Source organism: Zingiber officinale, chromosome 5A, assembly GCF_018446385.1.
Source record: "Zingiber officinale cultivar Zhangliang chromosome 5A, Zo_v1.1, whole genome shotgun sequence".
NCBI lineage: Eukaryota > Viridiplantae > Streptophyta > Magnoliopsida > Zingiberales > Zingiberaceae > Zingiber > Zingiber officinale.
Window position 1 is genome coordinate 108277044 of NC_055994.1, and position 14968 is coordinate 108292011.

Below are 14968 nucleotides of genomic sequence, written 5' to 3' on the forward strand. Positions count from 1 at the left end.
GGGAAATGGTCCGAGCAGAGGCCGTCGACTCCCCGATGGCACGCAAATAGGCATCCAAGATTCCCAGAGAGGGCTCGGGAGGAGCTGAGGAAGTCGCAGGGTGCTCTAATTCCTGGAGACGTGCCTTGAGCACCGCGTTCTCTCGCTGAAGTTCGGTCGCTCGTTGCACGGCGCTCAGACTCGCGGAGCAGGTCTGCCAGTAGCCGAAAGAAGAGGCAGGAGGTTACAGAAATACACGGATACAAGGGAACATAAGAGAAAGGACTTACCGCGACCAGGGAACGAGCAATCTGATCGAATTCCCCCAAAGGAGAACCGCTCTCCCAGAACTGCTGGCTGGCTGATTGCCAGGAGATGGCCAGGTCCCCAAAGAAGTCGACCTACCGAAGATAGGCGACGAATCAGCAGCAGGCGTATAGGCCGGATCGGTCTCCGAAGGGAGCCTCCAGAGAGCTTCAAAGGCTGGGTCTGCAGAAGGCGGGTTTAAAGTCGGCATGGCCGAGCTCAAAGACGGCATGGCCGAACTCACAGGAACGAAAAGAGGAGAGGCGGAGGGAGTCAGTGAGTCCGGGAGCTGGTCGCCAGAGGACGAAGGTGGGGCAGGCAACATACTCTGGATTGGCGCCGAAGCAGTCAGGTCCAACAGTGGGTCTGCCACCTCCGGATCAGAGGCCTTCTCCTGGACCAAGCTTGTCTCTTGGACTGAGCTCGTATCCGAGGACTTGGTGGGGGAAGAAATGCTCACTACACGCTGTCGGCGAGGAGGTGGAGGAGAAGTTGCGGTGGCTGGGGCTGTTCTCTTGCCCTTGCGCGTAAGGCGCAGCTTCATAGTTGGCGGAAGAGAAGACACGGGCTCTGCGGGCGATGGCTCGGCCGCGGGTTGATCAGCGATGCGGGGCAGGGCTGAGTCTGCAAGGCTGAGAGCTGGTGGCTCAATAAGCATCAGGTCGTCCTCTGCCTCAGAAGTCCGAGGTTCCGAAAGTTGTAGGCCGGCGGCGACGGCGGGACCAGAAGGTAGTCCTTGAGTCAGCTCTTCGTTCAGAGCTTGCAGAACGGCCACCGCAGGTGTCTCTTTGCTAGCAAAGGAACGGAGGATGGCGGCCGCTACAAAAAGAAGAAGAAAAAGCACCTCAGTTAGCGAAGAGCAGCGTACAAAAAATATCAACTTACCAAAAGGAGCTCCAATTTCTGTCGGGATAGGGCTAAGACCAAAAGCGTGCAGAATGCCCTCCAGCATCAGCACGGACAAGCGAACGACAACGCCGCTCAGCTTGCCTGAGGCGGTGTAGCAGGAGGAATCGTGAGCATGTGAAGGAAGGTCAGTAGCAAGGATAGGCCGCCATTGGGAAGGCCTAGCTAAGGGGGCAGGGGGCTTAAGGAAGAAAAAGCGAGATCTCCAGCCTTTATTGGAAGAAGGTAAGTCGTCAAAAAACTTAAGGCCCAGCTTGGCCTGAACATTGAATATCCCTGCCTCAGCTCGCCGGAAAGAATAGAAGTGATGGAATAGTCTAGCGGTCAAGGGAATTTGATAGATGCGGCACAAGATGATGGTTCCACAGACCGCTCGGAATACATTGGGGGCAAACTGAGAGATACCAATCCCACAATACTAACTCAACTCAGAGATAAAAGGATGCAGAGGGAAGCGAAGACCGCCTAAGACCTGATCCTTAAAGACAGTGATAAACCCTGCGGGGGGAGAAGAAGGATGTTCGTCTGTCGTGGGAAGGCGAAGCTCATATGTGGCGTCTAGCCCCAAGTTGGATTGCAGTGAAGACAGGTCGTGATGGTCTAAATCAGAGATGTAATGTGAATACCAGAGAGGGTCCTTATCATCCATGGTTGTGAGGAGCAAGCAGGCGAGGGGGATGAAGACAAGAAAGGTCACAGGTCAGGCGTAAGCAGGAAGACGAGGAGTTGCGCTGCTAGAAACGGCCGCGAACGAAGGGAGGAAGATGGCGAAGCGTCGGGGTAAGGAAAGCGGACTGCTTTTAGGGTTTATAAAGCCCATTCATTCCTAGGAAACATCGAGAGTTGAGCCGCATATATTTTTGGGGCAACGTGCCTCAACGCCGTCGGATGGGAAATAAGCGCCGAAGGGTGCAAAAGGGGTCAGATGCTGGCGTCAGGGGGCGTGCGCAGTAAAGGTGCTGGACAGGTGTCATCGCGAGGAGGAACGCATTAAAGGTCGACAAGGCAAGGTAATCATGAAGGGGCGTGGCCTCAAAAAAGAAGCATTCTTCGTGAAAGGCTCAAGGCGAGGCGGGAAGTTTCATGAAGCTGCAGAAGCCAAGCAATTCAAAAGGGTCGTAGGTAAGACGGGGCAGTAGAAGCGATTGCCAGACCAGAAAAGTAGCAAGCAGGACTGCGGGGATATTCCTCGACCGAGCAAGTAGCTCTGCGTAGGTAGCCCTGATCCGAGCAATTGACCAGGCGCGTCGCGAGGACTGCGGGGTCACCATAAGATGCAAGGGCACTGTGGCCCAGGGGTTGAGTAAGGGTTTTTACGCTCCCTCTTCCATTCTTAATTATATACTGTGCGTAATACAATTGCAGGAAGAAACACGACACAAATGAGTACGCCCAAAGCTAGCAATAGCGACCATATTAACTAAAGCAATGGGGTCGGCGGAGGCGGGACAGATGAAAGGGAAGAAGAGCTATGCATCTATGCCTTTACCGTTTGAGTATCATTACTGGTCTCGGACCAGCGCCATCGCCACCGGTCTCGGACCGGAGTATCCAGACTCTCGCCCCAGTGCGAGTTATAAGTGAGCTCTGCTCTCACGCCCAACGACCTTTTAGGTCGGCTCCCATGCGAGAATTAAAAGTGAGCCTCGCGCTCACGCCCAACGACCTTTTAGGTCGGTAGTCCCAGACTCTCGCCCCAGTGCGAGTTATAAGTGAGCTCTGCTCTCACGACCAACGACCTTTTAGGTCGGCTCCCATGCGAGAAATAAAAGTGGGCCTCGTGCTCACGCCCAACGACCTTTTAGGTCGGTAATCCCAGACTCTCGCCTCAGTGCGAGTTATAAGTGAGCTCTGCTCTCACGCCCAACGACCTTTCAGGTCGGCTCCCATGCGAGAAATAAAAGTGAGCCTCGTGCTCACGCCCAACGACCTTTTAGGTCGGTAGTCCCAGACTCTCGCCCCAGTGCGAGTTATAAGTGAACTCTGCTCTCACGCCCAACGACCTTTTAGGTCGGCTCTCATGAGAGAATTAAAAGTGAGCCTCGCGCTCACGCCCAACGACCTTTTAGGTCGGTAGTCCCAGACTCTCGCCCCAGTGCGAGTTATAAGTGAGCTCTGCTCTCACGACCAACGACCTTTTAGGTCGGCTCCCATGCGAGAATTAAAAGTGAGCCTCGTGCTCCAATGACCTTTGGTCGGTAGTCCCAGAACTCGCCTCAGTGCGAGTTATAAGTGAGCTCTGCTCTCACGCCCAACGACCTTTTAGGTCGGCTCCCATGCGAGAATTAAAAGTGAGCCTCATGCTCACGCCCAACGACCTCTTAGGTCGGTAATCCCAGACTCTCGCCCCAGTGCGAGTTATAAGTGAGCTCTGCTCTCACGCCCAACGACCTTTTAGGTTGGCTCCCATGCGAGAATTAAAAGTGAGCCTCGTGCTCACGCCCAACGACCTTTTAGGTCGGTAATCCCAGACTCTCGCCTCAGTGCGAGTTATAAGTGAGCTCTGCTCTCACGCCCAACGACCTTTCAGGTCAGCTCCCATGCGAGAATCAAAAGTGAGCTCTGTCCTCACGCCCAACGACCTTTCAGGTCGGCCCCACGCGGGGATCAGACATCAACTCCTCTGCGAAAATCATAAGCGAGCCCGGTGCCTATGCCTAACCACCTTTCTGAGAGATGTGCCTCACCTTGAGCAGAGCGTTTTCCATAATCAGGTCAGCTACATCTGGCTTTACTTTACGCAAATTTCAAATATGCAGCAAATACGCAGGGCAAAGGATGCGGAGCGTCATCTACCCTACTCCTAGAGCGTCAGTATTAACTACGAAATCAGGTTTTGCGCGTTCATTACAGTTTTAAGTCTTAAGCACTATGTCGGTTTTATTATCCAAAATTCATACATGAAAAGGAATCATGAAGCGATTCTTGACTCTTACATACGGGCCAGTTTCTAAAAAAATACTTGCTAGATGAAAATTGAACAGGAGAAACTTGGCCAAAAGGGGACGGATCTATAAGCGTAGCAGCGCAGGTCAGCAAGAGAGGGATACAGCCAAGGCCGCAGGCAGAAATGTGTTGGTGCGGCTAGCACTAACGATTTAACCCAGGTTTTGATGAATGACAAATAGGTTAAGTTAGTCTTGTTGTTGTCTGACACTTTGATCGAGTGTGCAGGAGAAGTCCAGACAGGTCGACGGGCTGACCGGATGTCTGGCACGAAGTCCAGCTAGGTCGACGGGCTGACCGGATAGCTGGCGAGAAGTCCAAGCGGGTCGACGGGCTGACCGGACGCTTGGCGAGAAGTCCAGCTAGGTCGACGGGCTGACCGGATAGCTGGCGAGAAGTCCAAGCGGGTCGACGGGCTGACCGGACGCCTGGCGAGAAGTCCAGCTAGGGACGTCTGGCAGGTAAGTAAGGTAAGTCACTGGAAGGGAGTGACTGTGAGGACGCGTTCCCGGGAAGGGAACATTAGGCGTCGATCCGTCTTAGATCCATTTCGGATGTCTAAGTCGAGATCGTGACTAGATTCCGGTCTCGGAAAGACGGAATCTAAGTTATACTTTGCTTATCTATAAAACTGTGCTAACAATCTTTGCTGCAGGGTACATTTGCCTCGGACTAACCTTTTCTTGTAGGAGAAGGACTTTCTGGAGAAGAGGGGTCCGGGCGCCCGGAGGGGATCCGGGCGCCCGAAGGTCCGGGCACCCGGAAGGGATCCGGGCGCCCGAAGGTCCGGGCACCCGGAAGGGATCCGAGCGCCCGGAAGGGATCCGGGCGCCCGGGAGGCAAACTTTATCCTGATTGTGCATCGCCACGTGGAGCATCTCGGGTTGAGCAGCTACGTCACATTCCAGGCGCCCGGAAGGGATCCAGGCGGAGCTTTAGAGGGAATCAAACTGAGAACTCTTCTACTGCTGGTCTTGCTGCTCGACGTTCAGTGCGACGCCAACGCTCCGACAAAGTGCTCCTTCGGTTTTTATTTAATTTCCTTGTCGGTATTGCGTTATTTTCACTAGCATTTCCTGTACTTATTCTGTAATCATATTTCGACTTGTTAGTGATTGCCCAACGAAAGTGGTCAAGGACCACGGGCCTTCGAGTAGGAGTCGTCACATGCTCCGAACGAAGTAAAACCATTGTGTCTATTTTACTTTTCCGCTGCGTTTAAACTCTTGTTTTTCGAATCGATATTCACCCCCCCCCCTCTATCGAATCTAACGGTCCTACAAGTGGTATCAGAGCAGGTACCGCTCTGATTTGGTGCAACCACCAGTCAGGCAAAGAGGGGTATTTTTTTAAAGAAAAATTAGATATCGTTCACCCCCCCTTTCGTTTTTTCCCTCCAAAACTGTTTTTGAAAAACACATCATCATCTTTTCACCGTTGCTTAGTATTGATAAAATATTACATTTTCAAAATTTTGGAATAATATTTTTTATTAATATTTTAATAATATTTTATTATTTTTTTCGAAAATAGTGAAATATTATTTTTTCAGCACTGCTAATCCAAGACCAAGTCTTGGGATTTTTTTCTGTTTCTCTGTGTGCAAGAATAATGACTCTTCAAGAAGGACGGAACCCCCACGAACCACCACCATACGATCAAGATTTCAACTATTGGAAGCGATTAATGGAATGCTTCTTAGGAAGCGTAAACTTTGATTATTGGCTGATATTGAGAAAACCTTCTCAGAACTCAGAACTAAATACAAATGTAAGTAAAATCATTTGTAATGTTTTACCTAACAATGTTTTATGCAGAGTAAAAAAGTACAAAGATGCACATGAGCTTTGGACCCAATTGATCAAACTTCACGAGGAGCCGATGGAGCTTGAGGATCAAGTAAAAATCGAATCTGAACTCGGGTTAGATCCAATCGAAAAGCTTACTGAATTAGAGGTTGCGCTCAAGGTTAGTGATATTTACCAAAATACCCCTGCTAATAGTAGTTTAGAAAATATGAGCATTGATCTGGTTATTTCTGAAAATATATGTGAAAACAGTGTAGTTGACAATAATTACAAAAATAGCCCTAAGATATTATCTGATAAAACAAATCCAATTAATTTAAAAAATTCAAACTTGAACCTAAACAAATCTGAAAACTCAAATGATAGAGAGGACAAGGTGAATATTGATCTAGATAAAATTAATAAATTAATTAATAATCTAGACAATATTAATCTAGAAAATCCTATCCAAACCCAAGATAATTTAATTAATAAAAAATTAAATTTTAACGATAAGAATAATCTAATAAATTCCACTAATTATATCAACTTAAAAAATAAAGAAAATATAAGAATAAAATCAAACACTTTGATAAAATCAAAACTAAATTTAACAAAATTAAAATTAAATGTTAAGAATAACATATTAAATAAAGATAATCTGAAAAATTCAAAATTAACAATTAATAAAAGGTTAAAAGATAAACCTTTAAGGAAATATAATTCAAACAATTTAATTAATTCAAATTTAAAAATGAATAAAAACTTAAACTTTAAAAATAAGCTATTAAAGAAAAATAATTCAATTAACCTAATAAAAGTGAAAATGAAAGAAAATTTTAAATACATTCTCTTAAAGAAAGATAATTTGACTAATTTAATTAATTCAAAATTAAAAACTTGAATCTAAATTACAAATTAAACATTAAATTTTAACCAAAACTTAACTATAATAAAACCAGAACTAAAAACTAAATTTATGGCCAATAATTCAGGGGGAGGCTCCAAAATAGCTGGCACCTCCAAAACTAACCTACCCGACAGGGTAACCCTAACCAACCTACCCGAAAAGGGTAACCCCAACCAACCTACCCGACAGGGTAATTAGGACTAGTTAAAGAGGGTTCAAGTTTAACTTGAATAATGGTACTGGTGAAGTTTTTTGATGATAGTACGTTGGGGAAGCTTGGGCATCGCATGTCTAGAAAGATATGACTTCAATCTGGTGCATTTGGCCAAGTGGAACCGATCGAAGCTACCTTTAAATGGATCCTAACTAGTTAGACCAAGGTTTAGTACTAAGCTCCGTGGATAGGACTATTCGGAAAACCTCGAAAGGTTGGTTACTTCTAATGACATCCAAGTGACTCACCAAGCTTAGAAGTTTATTCGAAGAATGCCTATTTGTTGAGACCAAAGCTAAACCTGAATCTAACACAAGTTAAACCAAACTCTGTAATAAAATCTAATTCATCTCACAAAATTATAGTATTCCCTGATTGATAATCTAGATCGGGTGAGATGAATAAGGAATAAATTAATTTTCAAACTAAATTAAAATTAATTAAAATTAAAATTCGAATTTCAAATTACTTAAAATTAAATTTTGAATTTCAAATTAAAACTAAATTTCAAATTTCAAATTAAATTAAAATTAATTAAAATTAAATTTCAAATTTCAAATTAAAATTAAATTTCAAATTTCAAATTAAATTAAATTTATTTTTTTTTTCTTAAAAATTTATTTTAAAAATTAAACTTAATTTTTTTTTATTTAAAAATTATATGAAAAATTCTTTTAAAACTATTTTTTAAAAAATTCTTTAAAAATTATTGTTTAAAATTCTTTAAAAACTATTTTAAAAATTCTTTAAAAACTATTTTTAAAATTTTTTAAAAATTATTTGTAAAATTCTTTAAAAACTATTTTAAAAATTCTTTAAAAACTATTTTTTAAAAAATTCTTTAAAAACTATTTTTAAAAAATTCTTTAAAAACTATTTTTTTAAAATTCTTTAAAAACTATTTTAAAAATTCTTTAAAAACTATTTTTAAAACTATTTAAAAATTATTTGTAAAATTCTTTAAAAACAATTTTTAAAACTCTTTAAAAACTATTTTTAAAACTCTTTAAAAACTATTTTTAAAATTCTTTAAAAACTATTTTTAAAATTCTTTAAAAACTATTTTTTAAAATTCTTTAAAAACTATTTTTTAAAAAAAAAATTCTTTAAAAAAAAACTATTTTAAAAATTCTTTAAAAACTATTTTTTAAAATTCTTTAAAAACTATTTTTTTTTAATTCTTTAAAAACTATTTTAAAAATACTTTAAAAATTTGAAAAATTCTTTATAAACTATTTTAAAAATTCTTTAAGAATTATTTTAAAAATTATTTTAAAAACTATTTTAAAAATTATGTATCATTTTGAAAAATTCTTCTTATTTTTTCACTATAATGAAATTTTGTTAACTTAAAAATAGTAATAATAAATTATTTCTATAGATTATTTTCACTTTAAAAATTATTATTTTGACTTTAAACTCATTTTTTATCTTAAACATCATTTTAACCTTAAAATTAATTTTTAATTTGACTTAACTAAAAATTAAATCTTAAATTAAAACTTAATATTGAAATTACAATTAAAATTAAAATTTTCAACTTAAACTTAAAATTAAACTTAAACTTAAATTAACCACTAATATTAATTTAAATCTAAAATCAAAACTGAATCAAACATATGTTAATTGACATAAAACATATTATAAAAATCATTTTAAATTTCTTTTAAATGCTGTTTTAGAAATCCCTTTAAAAAAAAAATTAATAATAATTATAACTAACACTTTCATTGACCAACTCAATCAAGTAACATGAAATTTAAATTATTTCACTAAGTATTAAATTATTAAATCAAGTAAAAACTAATCAATAAATTATTAATAATGCTTAACTGTTATTGAATTAATAAAATCTTATCTTATTTAACCTTAAACTAAAGTTAAGCACCTGAATCTAAAATTAATTAATAATTGATTAATCAAATTCAAATAAACAGTTATACCAGGGATACAGAGATAATAATATATGTATTACTAAATTAGACAAATGTGTTAGAGCTTTGAAATTTAACACAACCAAACCTTAGTATTAAAGGGGAGATATTAAATTAAGGAGAGTAACCAATTCAGGGGGAGATTCAATTTCTTTTAAATCCCCTAGAAAAATTAATAAATAAGGAGGATTAATAAAGGAATATCAAATTCAGGAGGAGGTTTATTTTTTAATTATCTCCTTAAGCGTTATTTTTTAATCTTCTCTTTAAAATCTCTCTAGAAAATTCTACCTCATTTAAAAAAAAAAATTTACTTTGAATATTTTTAGCAAATATTTTCAAAATTTTAAGTATCAAGTTCAGGGGGAGAAATTAATTAAAATTTTGTGTGTTTTTTTACATCTATTTTAAAACTAACTTATTTTTAAAACACCAGTTTTCAAAAAGTTAAATTTAACTAAGTTTAATCCCACCTAATTTTTAAACCTGATTTTAAAAGTTGAATATTGCAAATTTAAACTTATTCAGCTTTGCAACATATGCTTGAAAATTCAACTTTCCAAACTTATCTTTTATCAAATTAGCCTTAAAAATTTATTTTGGCAAAAATTTTACTTCTTGAAAAATTATTCTTACTTGTTTAATTTTTGCTTTGTTTTGAAAAATCGAAGTTGAAAATTTACCTTTTTGAAAAGTAAATGTTACTTAAACATGAAAAGTAAATTTGAAAAACCTGATTTGAAAATTTTTACACGCTTGAAAAGTTAAACTTGATTAACTTTAAATTTATACTTTTCAAAATTCAACTTGTCTCCCCCAAGTCAACTTGACTATTTTTTTAACTTGGTGTTAAAAATTGTACTTTTATCTTCCAATTTTGAACCAAACTTAGATATGTTTCAAAATCTGATTACTTTTTACAGTAACTCTACATTATGATTGTTTACCCTTGCTTATTTTTGATGAATGCCAAAGGGGGAGGGTTAGGTGGTTAAGTTAGCTAAACCAATTTGAAAATACAAACTAACTTTAAAACCACATAAATGCATGTTGTTTCTTGCATATGCTTTTACTAACTTAACCAGGTTGTCATTCCATCAAAAAGGGGGAGATTGTTGGTGCGGCTAGCACTAACGATTTAACCCAGGTTTTGATGAATGACAAATAGGTTAAGTTAGTCTTGTTGTTGTCTGACACTTTGATCGAGTGTGCAAGAGAAGTCCAGACAGGTCGATGGGCTGACCGGATAGCTGGCGAGAAATCCAAGCAGGTCGACGGGCTGACCGGATAGCTGGCGAGAAGTCCAAGCGGGTCGACAGGCTGACCGGACGCTGGGCGAGAAGTCCAGCTAGGTCGACGGGCTGACCGGATAGCTGGCGAGAAGTCCAAACGGGTCGACGGGCTGACCGGACGTCTGGCAGGTAAGTAAGGTAAGTCACTGGAAGGGAGTGACTGTGAGGACGCGTTCCCGGGAAGGGAACATTAGGCGTCGATCCGGCTTAGATCCATTTCGGATGTCTAAGTCGAGATCGTGACTAGATTCCGGTCTCGGAAAGACGGAATCTAAGTTATACTTTGCTTATCTATAAAACTGTGCTAACAATCTTTGCTGCAGGGTACATTTGCCTCGGACTAACCTTTTCTTGCAGGAGAAGGACTTTCTGGAGAAGAGGGGTCCGGGCGCCCGGAGGGGATCCGGGCGCCCGAAGGTCCGGGCGCCCAGAAGGGATCCGGGCGCCCGGGAGGCAAACTTTATCCTGATTGTGCATCGCCACGTGGAGCATCTCGGGTTGAGCAGCTACGTCACATTCCAGGCGCCCGGAAGGGATCCAGGCGCCCGGAACAGCATATAAAAGAAGCCCCAGACAGGAGCTTTAGAGGGAATCAAACTGAGAACTCTTCTACTGCTGGTCTTGCTGCTCGACGTTCAGTGCGACGCCAACAACGCTCCGACAAAGTGCTCCTTCGGTTTTTATTTAATTTCCTTGTCGGTATTGCGTTATTTTCACTAGCATTTCCTGTACTTATTCTGTAATCATATTTCGACTTGTTAGTGATTGCCCAACGAAAGTGGTCAAGGACCACGGGCCTTCGAGTAGGAGTCGTCACAGGCTCCGAACGAAGTAAAACCATTGTGTCTATTTTACTTTTCCGCTGCGTTTAAACTCTTGTTTTTCGAATCGATATTCACCCCCCCCTCTATCGAATCTAACGATCCTACAAAACGCCTCCTGACAAAGGAGTCACTGCGACAACAATTCCCCAGGCCGGCTTTGACTCGGGGAAGGAATTGGCCCTGGGGAATAAACGCTTCCGCATGAAGACCTGTCGGGAGATTCAGGGGCGTTCACAGCTCGAGCCAGCTCCTCGCGTAAAGATCTGATGACCGCTTGCTGCTGAGTGATAGTGCGTTGCTTATCCTCGCGGCCCGCGCGGAGGAGGGAGAGCTCCTTTTCATGCTCTCGACGCAACTGTTCCTGGAGACCAAGTTGACGCTGCAGGCTAGACTGGCATTGCTCCTCCCTCGTCTTCTCCACATCCACGCAGTACTTTGCAAGGCGATACTGGTCTTCCATGGAACGCAGAGCAGCTACCTAGCGATCTCGATCCTGAGACATGCGATTTAGCTCGCGCTCTCTCGAGACAAGTAGCGTGGTGAGTTCGTTTACCAGCGTTTGAGAGGGTGGTTGGTCAACTTCCTGAGAAGAAGGAGGAGAATGCATCATAAGGGGAAGCGGTTGGTGGAACGCGGGTAAGACAGCGTAAAAAAGAAGGGATAGCATGGAGAAGCGACCTTAAGGCTCCTTATAAAGAGAAGTAGCAGCTAAGTCAAAGCAATTGCATGGGCGCGGCGCCCCAAGCGGCTGGCGACGCAATAAATGGGGTATGGTATCCCAAGTGACGCGACACAGAAGTTGACGCCTGAGGCAGGAAGCAGGGCGCGCAGAGATATGCTGAGGTCATAGAGATACGCTGAGGTAGATACACAGAGATATGCTGAGATCACAGAGATATGCCGGAGTCACAGAGATGTGCGGAAGTCTAGTCAGTCAGACTGTCGTCCTCCTTCGACTAGACTTGAGGGGGAGGTTTGTGATACGGTTAGTAATGGAGGGGCCCAAGAGGAAAGGATTAGGGGAGTCAAAGGCCATGTGACGGTCAAAAGTCAAGAGGAGATGACAGTCAATAGTCAAGGCGACCGGGCGGTCAAATAGTCAAGCTGACGGGGCAGTCAGAGTTGAGCATAGGGGGTAGCCGGCGGCCAAAGAGATTTGTTGATCGAAGGGGCAAAGCGGTAGGAGAACGAAGGGAGACGATAGGCGGAAGCGGGTCGAGATCAGCAGAGCCAGGGAGAGGCAGGTTGGGATCGGCAGAGCTGAGCAGAGTCAGCTCGATCTACAGGTCTGCGGTGGAGGGCCAGGAAATACAAAGCGCAGAGGCAGGTTGGAATCGGCAGAGCTGAGCAGAGTCAGCTCGATCTACAGGTCTGCGGTGGAGGGCCATGAAATACAAAGCGCAGAGGCAGGTTGGAATCGGCAGAGCTGAGCAGAGTCAGCTCGATCTACAGGTCTGCGGTGGAGGGCCAGGAAATACAAAGCGCAGAGGCAGGTTGGGATCGGCAGAGCTGAGCAGAGTCAGCTCGATCTACAGGTCTGCAGTGGAGGGCCAGGAAATACAAAGCGCAGAGGCAGGTTGGGATCGGCGCAGTTCGATCTACAGACCTGCGGTAGAGGGCCAGGAAATACAAAGCACAGAGGTAGGTCGGAAGCGGCAGAACCGGGCAGAGGCAGGTCGAGATCGGCAGAGCTGAGCAGAAGAGGCGAGGCCGGTGCAAGTCACAATGGATCGGAGAAGCTAAGTAGTGCGGGTGCAGAGAATTTCAGCGGTCCTGCGAGAATAATCATTACATTCCAATAGTGCAAGCGAAGGCGGAGGTTCCTGAAACGAAAAGATGCCCTCACAACCAGTAGCAGCCTGCCAGCTGTCCATCAATACAAGACAAAACCTATGCGCAAAGGCGGAGGTCCCTAAACAGAAAGATGCTTTCACGAAAAATGGCAATACGACAGGTGTCCGGGACTAGACGACAAAGCCCAGCGTCTAACGTTTTCTGACAGGAGGGCAGGTTCTAAGAGGAACAACGCATAAAAGGGGAGAGATCCCTCGTACGCAGGTACGCGCAGACACTCCCTCGTCACTTTCTTCCACAACTGTTTTTTCTTCTTCTCTCTGCTTTTTTCTGGGGAAAAAGGACCTGACTTGAGCGTCGGAGGGCCTGATCCGAGGACTTTTTCCCTGGGTTTCGGTCTCTAACGTGAAGGGGGAGATCGTCTGAGTGTGCGCAGGGTCCTGCAGCAGCGTCAGCCACCCGTGGGAGCCGAATCACCTGCGACTTCCCGTCAACAATCGGGACACCTCGACCAGCCTCCGTTTGACTCAGTCTCCGGACGGGATCACGTGTAAATATGAATTTTAAGTATTTATATTTGTTTTTCTAAAAGATGGAAAAGTCGATAAAGATATTTTATACAAAATATAAGAAAGATAATTAAAATGAAAAGGAGGGTAAGTCGTCTTTCTAGATTTTAAAAGAAAAATTTATAAAATGATGGTTATATATATATATATATATATATATATATATATATATATATATATATATAGGATTGAGTAAATTCTCAATTAAACTAAAATAAAAATTATTAAATTTGAAACTTCATTTAAGTTAATTTAGAATTTTTTAAAATCTCAATTAAACTAAAATAACCTATCGAAATTATTTAATTTGAAAATCCATTTAAAGTTAATTTATTTTTTAAAAAATGATTATTTTGTTTTATTTGATTATCAAATTTAAAATTCAATTATTAAACTGAACTATTAACAATATGGGCTATACTCTCTACATAATAGCGATTGATGATGCAACAATATTAGTATCAGCATCAACATCAGTTATCAACTCAGTAATTAATGAAATTGATTGATTTTATATCTATTTAATTTGTTCTTTTTAATTGTAAATTCTGGTAAATTATGTGAATTCAATTTATCTAAAACAAATTGATTAGTTGATTTTGGTATTAATAGAATGTTCTGCCCTAGCGCATTAATTGAATTTTATTATTTTTTTAAAATAATTTTTGAATTGCACCCTTATTTTGGGACTGTCAAAGGAAGATAAATAATAAATAATTTTACCTAGCATAACAACTATTTATGAGTCAGATGACCCTGATATATTTTATACATACTGTGAATCTATCTCATAATTTATTACAATAATACTATGTGAATCGACCTCATAATCTATTACAAACATACTATATATAAGTACTAAATATGTTAGTCTATAAGGGTTTTGAATTGCATCATTACCCCCCAAAAAAATGATAACCCTCACCCGGAGCCTTTCTAAGATTATACTATGCGATATGGAAGAAAATAAATCACAGAAAATTATACTTAGTGACCATTTGCATTAGGAATAAAATAATTTACGATATATTTCTTATCCGTTGAGAAGTTTGGAATTGCACAATTGTAGCAAATTATAACAAATTTGTCACCCTTTGCACCTATTGTAGCAAAATATGATTATGCACAATTTATTCCCAAGTTATGTGAAGGGAGATAAATCATGGGGTCAACTTATAGTCGATCGCCAAATGATTAGAGGGGGTGGGAGGAGTTCTTTTTTTCCTAATGAATCAAAAATTGATCTCTTATCCTATTACAGCAAGTCTGCCACCCTTTGCACCCGTTGCAGTAAAAGGTGATTACATTCACCCACTTCTCATAGCTTGTCATATTTGAAGGAAGATAAATTACAGGATCAACTTATAACCAACTATTAGGGGGTGGAAAAAAAAATTTTCCGATGACATGTACCGGTTGTCACAGGGATAAATTTTTACCTTCAAAAATTTCATATGCAACAATCAAATCCCGCACTTGACTCAGCCTTCCAATGAATGCACCATCG